Below are 15,068 nucleotides of genomic sequence, written 5' to 3'. Positions count from 1 at the left end.
GTACTGCATGATGAAATTCCTACCACTGGCATTTTATTGCATTCCTAAGAGAGCGAAGTTAAGCTGAATACGTGGATTTATGCTATTCACTAAAACCAACAAAAATTGTTGCAGAAGATGACTCTTTCCTAATTTGCAGAATATGAAACAAGAGCGAAAATAATAAACCAAACGTGGTCAAATCGATCAAAGTACATTGTTAATATCTTATGTAATTTATTTCTATAATTTGTTTACAATCTCTATTTTCGACCTTAGTTTAGATATAGATTTTAGTACAGTAAAGAAAGTGGACCAATGCCTGACCTTTTCATCAACTACGTACATCGGTGCTAGAACGTGCCACAGTGGTCGTTTGTCTTATAAAAGCGAACGTGTCGTCATGGAAACGTCATACTTAAAATTTTACTTGTTTTTATAAATATATATACCTTCATCGTTGACAATAAAGCAATGATAGCGTTAACCAATGAGATGAAACTGTATAATAAATTGACATTCTGACACGTACTATTTGAGGAATTGTTGATAATATCATATACAGACGGTGGCGCTCTACCTTCCGGATCTAGTCCTTCGTAGTTTGATCTGGAACATAAAAAATATAACATGTAATGTTGTAAACGTCACAATGATTTAATAATTAAACAAATCAAATATTGATCAACAATTAAGCGATAAATGATACTGCCGATTCAATTAAAAAATCAATTGAAATCAAAACAAGTTTTACAACATACATTTTCTGTTGCGATTTACATAAACAGTGTTATATAATTAAACGACATATTTACCTTTCATCCCCGGAAGGTGAAGTGCCTGAAAAAAACCCATTAAATTTGGAGAAATTCATTTCCATGTATCTCATCGTTTACTTTAGTTTCTTTAGCTGTTGCAATTACATCCAAAGACTCAAAAAGCATGAACAGCTCAACAGCAGTAACATATGCAAATCAAATATGATTATTGTGTTTTTAATATCTTGGTTTATAAAAACACACATACATACCTGGAGAATCTACGCTTGAAAGTGGAACCGATGGAGCAGCAGTTTTTTCTCGTTTTCTACAAAAGAAAGTTTAGATAAGAGAGCAGTATATATATATGTCATGCCCTTTTCAATTATATTGTTACATTTATAGATAAACTTAGCCGAAGATTGTTGTACACATATACATTTATCTACAGAACAGACTTGTGGTTCATCATTGCCATAGCATAGTTACTAATGGAATTATTGATCAATGGAAGTTGTTGTCGAAAACCATTTTACATCGCACCATCATCTAACACATTGTTTTGAATTGCGACATAGCACGTAATATCTGGCTATTCCCATCCCATGTAAGATTTATTATTCTCTTCATACATGCCGATCACGTGGATGCAAATTATATAATAACTTAATCTCACATTGGGTAGAGGTGTGCAGTTGGCTGGGGCTATGACACTTCAGGAAATGACGTCATCGTTTGTAGCATAACCATTTTGATAACGGCATCAATTTTAACATCGATTTCAAGGAACTTTGATGAGGGCGCAATGCAATAATCTTACAACAACTTATAATCTGTTTCTATAGTTTGATGAAAAGCGTAATCACACATGGGTCCGTTAATCTGACGGGAACATCTCAACCCTCGTTTGAACGTTTGACTGGCCGAATTGCGGCAAGCCTTTGGTCAACGAATCTAAATAAAATATTTTTTTCATACCGTTGTTGGGGAATCTCAACCCTGAGAAGATGGTCAGGTTGCAAGAAAAACTCGCCAATGGTAATCTTTCTCTCCGTTGAGATATTCTATGTTACATTTAAGGGGCGAATGTATTTATTGTTTTCACCTTACCAAAATAATAGATTATTGTGAACCACATGATAATACATTGTTTATTGTTTACTCGGATGACTTTTGAGAGTCGTACAGTGTAGGAGAAAACGTTACTGAGATCAGGTAGAGCTGGTGATTTCCACACTAGTTATCCGTTAGATGACGGCAGATGTTAGTTTAGTCACAGAAAGGTCATACACCTCTATACATTTTATTATTTCGCATGATATACCATGCGATCCACACCTGTCGAACAGATATCACTGTAAACCAAACCTTACATTTTACCGTACTTAAAGTGATAAATAACTTTACAAAAATACTTACATACAGCTGCCGTTCCCTGTTACAGAAGAGACACATAAATTACTACAGGTGGGACCAAAATGTTAATAATATCTTACAATTTCATCCCAACTGCTTGCTTTTTTAATCGTAACGTGAAAAAAACAGCGAAAGACCCTTTTTGGTATCTGTCTTTATATACATTGGTCTGAAAACAATACATATCTATTGAACCTCTGTATAAAATCTCATATTTCTTTCCCTCTTTAGTTGAACTTGAGAATATTTTTTTGTTTTACTGCAATACCAATACTAGTATCAAATGATGATGACTATCAGTCAAAGATGCTATTCATTACTGCTATCTCCTTCTTAATGAACGTTTGACATGACATCCATTTTCAGACAGAACAAAACTCATATCAAAAATAGTTTTGTTGAAGGTTGTATATATTGAGAGTAATGCTTTCTTACGTATATAATTCTTCATCAAATCAGATGACTTTAACGGTCATTGTGTTTCTTAGTATACATGTAATACCATCTCCTCCTGTAACACTTTCTTTGCCCCTCCCCCACCGCCACATCCCTCCACTACACAAAATTGCAAAAGAACCATCTGCATGCTTACTTTTGAAATAGACGAAAATCGCGATGGCCGCTATCAAAGATGTAACTCCAATGCACAACATCACTATACTGGCATTAAACATAGTGGTCTGCATAGTGTCCGAAAAAGGAAAAAGATATCCTGAAGGATATGAAAATATGGACAATAGAAAGGTGAGAAAGATGGGAACCGAATCAATGCAAGCTTATTAAGGTATATAAGGTGCGTTGTTGTTTATTAAATCAGAAGGTTGAATATAAAATTTGAGAATGAATACAAATGTTGGTAAGTGTTGCATATTGGTTTATGTTTACGACTGACACTTTTTTTCTCCATTTTTTTCATAAATAAATATCTTTGATGATAAAGTATATGTGCTTTGAAAGATAAAACTTAGCTAAAGATGGTCACATTCGCACGATCATTAAAAGTTACTTATAACATTGTAACGATAACTAGCTATAAAAGTTACCGAACAAATTATTTATCATAACTTTACGATAATAATTACATCCAAAAGGAAGTTATCTTCTGTACTCAGCGAATAGGATAAAAGACATTGGAATGTCTGGTCACTGCACAACAAACATATCACATAATGTATTTACAATTGTGTTATAAGTAACTTGACAACACTGGTACCCCGCCCCCGTCCTTTAAACATTTCTCTTATATCAAGCTATAATTACAAAAACACTCTCAGTAACATGATTTAAGTACCCCATTGTGAGCAGAGAAAACTAAGACATGTTGGTTTACAAATAATTAAATACCTACCATTTGTAGATGTGTTTACAAAAATAAAGTCACTGGATCCAAATGCGTTAGTTGCATGTATTCGAATCATATAGAAAGTTTCTTCTTTCAAATTTTGAATAGTGATTGACTCAAAAGATTTCGTGTTGGGAACTTTGGCTGCCTGACTCCAATCTGACATTTCTTCAGCATATTCTACAATAAAGTCTTGTTGAGATCCACCATCAAATCCTGCTATCCACTCCACTCTGATTATGTGAACTGACTTCTCTGGAATGTGTATTAAAGAAGGTGCGCCTGGTGGACCTAATCACAAAGTTGTTAACAGGATTATACAAAATATTATAAATGAAATGCATATTTAATACAAATATAGATATATTCAACATATCAAAGCAATTGCGTAACACTAGGACTTGTCAGCGATGTTTACAACCATAACTAATAATGCCCATTAAATGATCGAGGAATACTAGGGAAAATGTAACTAAGTTACGATTGTCTACACGTAGAAATACTGTTGGTAAACATTTTAAAAACTCGGGAGGCTAACATTTGAAACATGTAATCAGGGGAGTTATAGGGCATTACACAATCAGGCTCCTATTTCAAATTTTCACCATAAACTGGATTCCTGTATGTTAGAAGGTGTATATTTCATGTCAGTATAACTACTTGTTGTTCATGTTTTGTTTTACCTTAACTATAAGACAACATCTGTTTAGACAAAAACAAAAAAAACAGATATGAAACTGTTATTATGATACTGAAATACAGGTGACTGTCATATATACACAGTTATATGTGCTATTGATAACTGTTAATAACTTATGTTCTCGTTTTCACGTTAATATGCGAGCAGAGTCCATCGCGAATTCATATTCCTCACGAGTATGAAACTAACCCATGTTTATTCGTTTACCAATATTGGAGTTCTGGTCTCTAAGAGTTCATCATTCACGAATTTAAGTAATGTATTTATCAGCTTTCGTGGAATCATGTATTAATCATTATGTCTGAACGTGTAAATTCACGAAATAAAAGAAATTCCATACCTGCAGCTCCCAGATAAAATCCAAACTGTTGCATTGCCAAATCATTGGTTATCTGGAGAGCATAGTTACCAAGGTCTTTCTGTTGTAAATTGACAATCCTAATTATGGTTGTAAATCCGATCACTGTTATGTTTATTCCATGGAATATGATAGAGATATTGGAAGGAATTGTGAGCAAGTCAAACCGATTACCCCTTGTTGACTGATTTCTGACTAATTCTATCTTACTGTATCCACTAGTACTGTAGAAATGGATCGATACAAGGAAAGTTGTTTCTTTTTGTCCGAAAAAATTCCTCGTATTGAGAGCAAACACTGGTCCAGCTGAAAAGACATGAATTGTCTACGAATTTGATATTTCATTTATAAATAAATGAATAGATAAAATAACGAAATGCCTAAATGACACAGCTTTTATGGAATAACATAGTAGATTCATATTCCAAGCGTTATGACTGGTGTTAAAAGATAGTAAAACCGCAATGAAAATATAATAAAATAGACACTAGACGCAAAAGTGAGCAAACTTGATTTTCAGTCAGTATTTGTACTCGCTTTATTCTGTATCACATGTATCTATTGTACTGCTGAAATCAGTAGCTATGTTTTGTTTTCACACAACATCACTTGTCAAATTTGGCTATGCGGATAGTAGAAGTCGTATTAATACTTGTCTCCGATATGGCACATGCCGTTCACTTGATGAATATTCGAAGAAATTAATGAGTTACTGCAAATGAATTTTATATTGTTAATTACCCTCATATACAACAGGATAACAAGACTTATTTTCCCAACAAATGTTTCAATTTGGAAAAGTTTTCTAAAATTCATTTTGTTCTTCATTTAAAAAAATGCTTTCTTTAATTTGATATAAACACATGTAGCATAGACATAGTGCCAAAACATTACATATTTTGGTATTGATTCGTGTTTAGAAATCTAATACTTACCGTTTACGTTAAACAATACACGCTGACTAAACACCAACTGATTGTTCCTACCACGTACACCATTCTCCACTCTACATATATAGTAGCCAGAATCTTGGTATCTGGTGTTCATTCCAGGGTCAGGAATCGTAAGGACAGATTCCTGACCGATGGTCACTCCATCCAGCTCTCGAATCAACTGGTCAAACTCAGACGTATGCTGCCATTTGGAGAACGTGAAGACTGCAGGATTTCCATCAGGTAAACATCGAAACTGTCTATTCGCACTTTCGTCATTAAATGTAATGTTGTTGTAAGTGATGGTCATCTGGTCAGGGGAATCTGTGTAATAAATATTTTTCAGTAAGTTGAGTGAGATACACACGGCAAAAGTGAACATTTGAGTATTACAGAAGAGGTTAAAGGGTCATACTGCATCAGTTCATTTATCAGTGAAAAGTGATCGCGACAACAAACACTATACTCATAAAATCAATGATATAGTCCTTAGTCCACTTCATGGCTTTCATGAGAAAATATATTTTTGGTTTCTTCCCTTAAACTTTTACTCGTTCATGTATTTATGGTAATTGCAACGACTTTCTTTATCAACTACATCATGGTAATTTTATGAAATTTGTTGACGAGAAAAATAATTCAAAAATCAGAACTCCAGTGTTTACATTAATGCCTTTAAAAGTAACTCCAAAAATAGGCGAATTTTACTGTAACATCATCTGTGTTCTTCTAGTAAAACATAGATTTAAAACGTGATTAATCGGAAATGGCACAAAAATATGTCTGCCTCGTTTTGATTTTGTCTTTGCCATTAACGTACCATTAAAAGTAAAGTGTTACTTTCTGAGTGACGTGATAAAGTGTCTCTTAATTTGCCATTTTCAATGAGGTTTTGCAATATTAGTCTCTATGTAACTTCTAGGACATGTTTCTTAAAATCTCAAATGAAAAAAAGGAATTTTGTATATTATTATTTTCTACACAGGCTGATCCGGTAAACCTTCGACAGAGAATTATACATATTTTAATCGCTTCACACCTGAATGACACTTGTTAAAATCTGTTTTATTCAAGGGCTATTGGCATTGAATCTAGATCATTTATGCGTTGCTTATACACTTTAAGAATTTGGAGTTAGGTGCGGTAGAGCCAAATATTGCAGTAAACTACACCCTTCTGCTGTTGTGTCCTTCTGGGACTCGTCTGTGATACTAAGAACTTACATGTGGAAGCCTAGAAGTCGAATAAAAAAAAACCAATATGAAGTCAAAATTAGATATATTTCTAGCTCGACAACGATGTAGATGGGTCAAGAAATATACACATGTGCATATTCCTAGCAATTCAATAATTATGGTACTTGGATAATAATTGATGTTCTCGAGGTTTCTCCACCGCCTGATATCAATAGTATCAAATGAGCTTAGAATGATATCTGAACTTCGTGATGTTGACATTAGACTGTCCTATCTAATGACACACATGATAATTTTCATTCAGTGATGATCATTCAAATCTACTACGCCGATAGGAATAATGCAACTTGTATCATGTACGAAAGAGATCATTTCTTTTTTCAGGACATAATGTTTATTATGCCAAATGACGGTTCGTTTTATCATTTACCATCATTAGATTCGATATTTCGTTAGTATTTTAGTGTAACAGACATATAGTGTTTTAGTATCTATATAAATATTTTACTATGCTTACATAAAACATCGAACTTCTGACTGAGTGATCGTAGGTAACTGTTGACAGGATGTCTGGACTCACAAGTACACGTCTGTCCGTTAAGAGTTCTATTCATAGATATAAGGACAGTAGAAGTTACAGTTGTTTTATTACTACTATCTGTCGGTGTTTTCCTACCACAGGCACCAGTCCAGGTCAGTGTTGCCAGAGGTTTGCCTCCAGTTTGACGGCATATCAGTGTTAACATCATTCCCTCTATCAGAGTGGCAGAAGTTGGTGGTTGCCTTGCCAGTATCGGATCATTCTGGGGCTCCCCTGAAAACAAAATATACATAATCCACACCTGTTAAATCGTCGTTTAGAAATACAACTATTATGTACATGAATATGATTTGACAAATGCTCAACTTTCAGGTAATGTTTCGACATCATAGAAGTCAACATCATCTAGGCTGTTAACTTACCCGGAAATTCGACCTGTATTGCCATCGTGAACCCTTTCGATTAATTAATCACGGACAAAAAAACTGTATAACAATGCTAATAATGCTAAAAAATGAAGATTGTTTTCTCAAAACAAAAAAAAAAAAAACAAAAAAACACACAAAACCAACAAAACAAAGGGGTGCAACTGCAAATCTCAACAAATAATGATTAAAGGATTGTTCAAGACTTATAATAATGTTTCAGATATTTTTGAGAAAATCCTATTTACTCCCCTTCAACCCAAATATTCTAAAAGAAAATCATGAAGCTGCATTTGATTCAATATGTCACTGAGCTTGTTTAGAAAAACAGATCTAAGAAAAATCAATAGCAATGATATATTGCTGTACTGAATTAGTGACAGGACATATTGCTCAAAAATCATTTATTTGGTGCTGTAAAGTCCTGGGGCTCAATTGTCGTTCACATTAGAACACTGTGTATCATGGACACTTGGCTGCATATATAGATATATCTCAATTACTCTACTTACAACTATTTTTTTCACATTCTTAGATTAAAAGTACCCGCGATATCAGTGAAAATAAATCTAGAGGACAATTAACGATTTCGGGGTATGTATTTTACTTCTCTGGACGTCGCTGTCTTGCTACATACAGTGTACAGTGATGACAGTCTTTTGAGATATAATCGGCGTCATTCCCTCGACGTTTGCGGCCTCACACTTCAGTCCACTGTCCATATCATTGAGCCCCCCTGTAATAGTTAGACTCTGTCGCCTCGTGTACTTATCATCTCCTATATCCTGGTCAGTGACCTGGCCGGCCTGATTTGTGATGTCGTTATCTCCCCTGAACCAGGCTATAGTGGCTACCGGCCGGCTAGCGGAAGTCATACAAGTAAAAGTTCGGGTTTTCCCGGCTGTAATCGTCACATTAGGTTGGTACCCCCTATCATCTATTGTTAGCGTTACAGAAGATACAGGCACTGTCAATTAGAAATGTTGCAAATTTTCATTGAATTGTTAATAATTTGAATCAACGTAATGAAATAATTGTACACAAGTTAATTGAAAAAAACATTCAATATTTTACCCTGTTACCTTTTGTTTAGATGAGCCATGGTATTTGCATTCAGGTCTTCTTATATCTCTATCTAAGCCCTTTCACATTTACATGCGGAACTTCTATTATCTCTAACTAAGTCTTTCCACAATAACATACAGAACTTCTCATGTCTGTACGTCTTTACAAATTGACATACAGAACTTCTCAAATATATATCTAAGTCCTTCCACATAAAGAACTTCTCATATCTCTGTCTAAGTCCGTCTACATTCATATGTAGAACTTCTCATGTTTCTAAGTCTATCCACATTAACATGCAGAACTTCTCATATTTCTAAGTCTATCCACATTAACATGCATAACTTCTCATATCTCTAAGTCTGTCCACATTAGCATGCATAACTTCTCATATCTCTAAGTCTGTCCACATTAACATGCATAACTTCTCATATCTCTAAGTCTATCCACATTAACATGCATAACTTCTCATATCTCTAAGTCTGTCCACATTAACATGCATAACTTCTCATATCTCTTAGTCTGTCCACATTAACATGCATAACTTCTCATATCTCTAAGTCTGTCCACATTAACATGCATAACTTCTCATGTCTCTAAGTCTGTCCACATTAACATGCATAACTTCTCATGTCTCTAAGTCTGTCCACATTAACATGCATAACTTCTCATGTCTCTAAGTCTGTCCACATTAACATGCATAACTTCTCATATCTCTAAGTCTATCCACATTAACATGCATAACTTCTCATGTCTCTAAGTCTGTCCACATTAACATGCATAACTTCTCATATCTCTAAGTCTGTCCACATTAACATGCATAACTTCTCATATCTCTAAGTCTGTCCACATTAGCACGCATAACTTCTCATATCTCTAAGTCTGTCCACATTAACACGCATAACTTCTCATATCTCTAAGTCTGTCCACATTAACATGCATAACTTCTCATATCTCTAAGTCTGTCCACATTAACATGCATAACTTCTCATATTTCTAAGTCTGTCCACATTAACATGCATAACTTCTCATATCTCTAAGTCTGTCCACATTAACATGCATAACTTCTCATATCTCTAAGTCTGTCCACATTAACATGCATAACTTCTCATGTCTCTAAGTCTGTCCACATTAACATGCATAACTTCTCATGTCTCTAAGTCTTTCCATATTAACATGCATAACTTCTCATGTCTCTAAGTCTGTCCACATTAACATGCATAACTTCTCATATCTCTAAGTCTGTCCACATTAACATGCATAACTTCTCATATCTCTAAGTCTGTCCACATTAGCATGCATAACTTCTCATATCTCTAAGTCTGTCCACATTAACATGCATAACTTCTCATATTTCTAAGTCTGTCCACATTAACATACATAACTTCTCATATCTCTAAGTCTGTCCACATTATCATGCATAACTTCTCATATCTTTAAGTCTGTCCACATTAACATGCATAACTTCTCATATCTCTAAGTCTGTCCACATTAACATGCATAACTTCTCATATCTCTAAGTCTGTCCACATTAACATGCATAACTTATCATATCTCTAAGTCTATCCACATTAACATGCATAACTTCTCATGTCTCTAAGTCTTTCCACATTAACATGCATAACTTCTCATGTCTCTAAGTCTGTCCACATTAACATGCAGAACTTCTCAAATAGCTAAGTCTATCCACATTAACATGCATAACTTCTCATATCTCTAAGTCTGTCCACATTAACATGCATAACTTCTCATATCTCTAAGTCTATCTACATTAACATGCATAACTTCTCATATCTCTAAGTCTGTCCACATTAACATGCATAACTTCTCATATCTCTAAGTCTGTCCACATTAACATGCATAACTTCTCATATCTCTAAGTCTGTCCACATTAACATGCATAACTTCTCATATCTCTAAGTCTGTCCACATTAACATGCATAACTTCTCATCTTTCTAAGTCTGTCCACATTAACATGCATAACTTCTCATATCTCTAAGTCTGTCCACATTAACATGCATAACTTCTCATATCTCTAAGTCTGTCCACATTAACATGCATAACTTCTCATATCTCTAAGTCTGTCCACATTAACATGCATAACTTCTCATGTCTCTAAGTCTTTCCACATTAACATGCATAACTTCTCATGTCTCTAAGTCTGTCCACATTAACATGCATAACTTCTCATATCTCTAAGTCTGTCCACATTAACATGCTTAACTTCTCATATCTCTAAGTCTGTCCACATTAGCATGTATAACTTCTCATATCTCTAAGTCTGTCCACATTAACATGCATAACTTCTCATATCTCTAAGTCTGTCCACATTAACATGCATAACTTCTCATATCTCTAAGTCTTTCCACATTAACATGCATAATTTCTCATATCTCTAAGTCTGTCCACATTAACATGCATAACTTCTCATGTCTCTAAGTCTTTCCACATTAACATGCATAACTTCTCATATCTCTAAGTCTGTCCACATTAACATGCATAACTTCTCATATCTCTAAGTCTGTCCACATTAACATGCATAACTTCTCATGTCTCTAAGTCTGTCCACATTAACATGCATAACTTCTCATATCTCTAAGTCTGTCCACATTAACATGCTTAACTTCTCATATCTCTAAGTCTGTCCACATTAGCATGTATAACTTCTCATATCTCTAAGTCTGTCCACATTAACATGCATAACTTCTCATATCTCTAAGTCTGTCCACATTAACATGCATAACTTCTCATATCTCTAAGTCTGTCCACATTAACATGCATAACTTCTCATATCTCTATTAACATGCATAACTTCTCATATCTCTAAGTCTGTCCACATTAACATGCATAACTTCTCATATCTCTAAGTCTGTCCACATTAACATGCATAACTTCTCATATCTCTAAGTCTGTCCACATTAACATGCATAACTTCTCATATCTCTAAGTCTGTCCACATTAACATGCATAACTTCTCATGTCTCTAAGTCTGTCCACATTAGCATGCATAAGTTTTCATGTCTCTAAGTCTGTCCACATTAACATGCAGAACTTCTCATGTCTCTAAGTCTGTCCACATTAACATACAAAACCTCTCATGTCTCTAAGTCTGTCCACATTAACATACAAAACCTCTCTTATCTCTGTTAAAGTTCGTCCATATTTACCCGCACATGATTTTTTTTTTATTTCACATTTAATATTGGCAGTCTATACATCATACAACACGTTCGTTGAACTTTAGCTACAGATTGGTATATGTAATCAATGAAAAGATATGACCTAAAAATGTTGTCTGGTTGAGCAATCATGATGTCGGATACCAGAAAAGGCTAAAATGTCTGCGTTACTGCATGAAATGTTTAACAAAAACGAAAAGTGGTTAAATACAATGCGAAATAGCTGCCAACATAACTGGAAGGACGACGATACCGAAAGTCGTGTTGAATACCTGAAGCAAAACGGTAGCTGTCGTTTGTGACAAATGATCAAAAAGTGCATCAAAATAATATTCTGTATGAGAAATATTACAATTCGGACATAATTCAGGAATAAACAATCACAAGATAAACAGACATTTTTATTATCAGACTTGCTCACCCATGTATATTCCATATGAACGATTTATTTATTTTGCATGTCCGCCTTTAGGAATATTTCCGCTTTTGTTTTGGTTTCCCCCTACCCACTTTTTCCTGTTTTGTTTTTCGTTATTTTCCTTGTCAGAAAAAATCGACTGTATTTATTTAATAAACTCAATTTGCTTTTCATGTTAAAAAGGTCTTGTTTACACCAGAGTATGTGTATCATCAAAAAGCGTTTTACTAACCAAATTGTTACAATGGTTTCCGTTCAATTAGAAGACGGGTTTTCCTTATAGATAGATCACGTCACGATTATGAATCCGTACGTGGGCGCAACACATCATTATTACTCAGTTCCGGACAGTCACTGTTACTGTTAATAGCACAAAGCTACTTTGATAGACTGGACATGAAATTTGAGAAATAAAATCTGAAATAGGATAGCGATATGTTTCAAAAACTGGTCTTGATCAAACGTGACATGTAACCGTTTGAATTCCAGCGCCTAAAGCCAATGCCGCTGTTCTAGCGGTTAGATGTTCTTGATATCCCTCGCTCGGATTCCAACCGGTAAGGAATAGGGACTAACAACACAAGTAACAACCATAACAAGCTCTGGATAAGTTAGATGTAGGTTTATTAATCTAGTCTTCCGGTTTCGCACCAACTATGTGGACTTCATTAGGGCATAAAATGTATGAATTTTCCCCCTATAGTACATAAAATGTGGGCACATGATATTATGGCGTACATAATATGAATCACGTACGTGACCTTCCATGACCTTCTATAGTTTTCATAACGGTTATAACAGCTCGTTGTATGTATTCTGTACAAGTATTAACCAAAGAAATTCCGAGTTTCTCAAAAACAATCTAAAGACCATCAATGGAATTGTAAATGATGTTACCGTTTACTATCAAAGACGTGCGAATTGAGATGAAGAGTAAAACATGATACTGTCGGTTGTTTAATCACGAAAGGGAAGTTAGTCGTTGAGCTTAAGGGGAATACGCGTTATCGAATGACGTGCTCCTTCACCTCAAACATTTGGCACTTCATTGATAGTAAAGTTCAACAATAAAGCGATGTAAGACTCGCCATATTGATAGCATTCAAGATGTAGTTGACCAAGGTTAATTAAATGCATGCATTATTTCATGCACACGTGTTTCTGCTGTTGACGGGAAACGCGCGGGCGATATGGATCCAATATTAACCGACGATTTCATATATGGTTAAGAAAAGACATTAGAACGAAACGTATCCTAGAGTGACTTTTAAACGAGTCTAAGAATTGATCATCCGGAGAAGATTCACGGTCTGGATGATCAATTCTTAGACTCGTTTTTAAAACAGACTTCTATTTTGAGCCAGTTTTGCAATTTTGATTTTAGTGAACAGGTCAGAAATGATTTTGATATTTCTATTCTCTGTCATCCCGAAAAAAAGGTTATACAGGATTTTGTTTTCGAACAATGCTAACGGTAGATTGTCATTTATCTCGTTTTTTTAATTAATAAAACTTTTTCCAAAAATTTAGAAAGTTCTCTTCTATAGTCTTATTAGAACAGGATAACTCAGATTTCCTTCAATGAATCGCAGCTGTCTTGTATCTAAGTTCATTTTTTCTTCTAAGATAAAACAAGACCAAATTTAATGTAATCCGTCTTTGGCTCTCTTAGTAGTAAGATTTGTAATATAGACATGGGTTATCGTTGAATCGGTAATATATCTAGTATCCGACAAGTTTCCATGCTGATGGAAGCTTTATAAAGTCATCCCAAGTTACGTGCCTTTTCCAGTAAAATTGTCAAGAGTGTTTTTTTTTAAACATTAGTAATGGTGTTTTGCTTTGAACTTGTTTTTGAGTCTGTCTACCACACCCACATCCCCTCCATTCTTTCTATGATATTATAAAACCACATACTATAAGACATTCACTAAATCATGAAGACAATATAAACAGGAACAGATGATAACAACACTTACCGATGAGATTAAGCTGTACAGTATTACTGAATCCTCCAAGGAATACTTCACATGTCCAGTTTACTCCGTGTTCATTCTCTGTGACGTAGGCTGCTGGAATGGTTAGTGACGTCTGTAATGCAGAATGTTCACCACAACCAAAGCTGTAGTTCTGTCCTCCATGTTCTCTTGGCACGAAGCATATATCATTCGTAAAACGGAGTCCTCCTACGATGGTATTGTTCCTTCTGTAATACACTTCTATTTTGCTAGCGACGTTCTGACCGATTATACACGTAAACGTCACGTCCTGTCCAATCACGGGAGAGGGCGGCGTCATCAATAACGACAGTGTCTTCATGGCTACAATGAACATTGGACACATTGGAATACAGGTTGGCTTATCCATCGAAAAAATATAATAAAATATTCCAAAAAGATATTTTGTTAATCTAAAATGGCATTCTGATATGACAATGGAATGATGTAGTCGATATCACGATTGCTTTGTTACAAGTGCTTTCTAAAGTACATGTTATATTTTTTCTCTATCGAAGATTTCCTGTTTGATAAATTAATGATAATGGTTGTTTAGTAGTTCTCATGATATATTAGACCTTAATGCTCTTGATATTACATGTATTTTCTAGCACCACTGAATATACCTAGAAGGACCAAACAGCTGTATGATCTAGCACCACTGAAGGGGCCTAGAAGGACCAAACAGCTGTATGATCTAGCACCACTGAAGGGGCCTAGAAGGACAAAACAGCTGTATGATCTAAGCATCTAGCCACTGA

This window comes from Ylistrum balloti, unplaced genomic scaffold (assembly GCF_031769215.1).
Source record: "Ylistrum balloti isolate Yb309-2 unplaced genomic scaffold, AGI_CSIRO_Ybal_v1 Utg371500, whole genome shotgun sequence".
Taxonomy (NCBI): Eukaryota; Metazoa; Mollusca; class Bivalvia; order Pectinida; family Pectinidae; genus Ylistrum; species Ylistrum balloti.
This window is presented reverse-complemented; position numbering follows the sequence as displayed.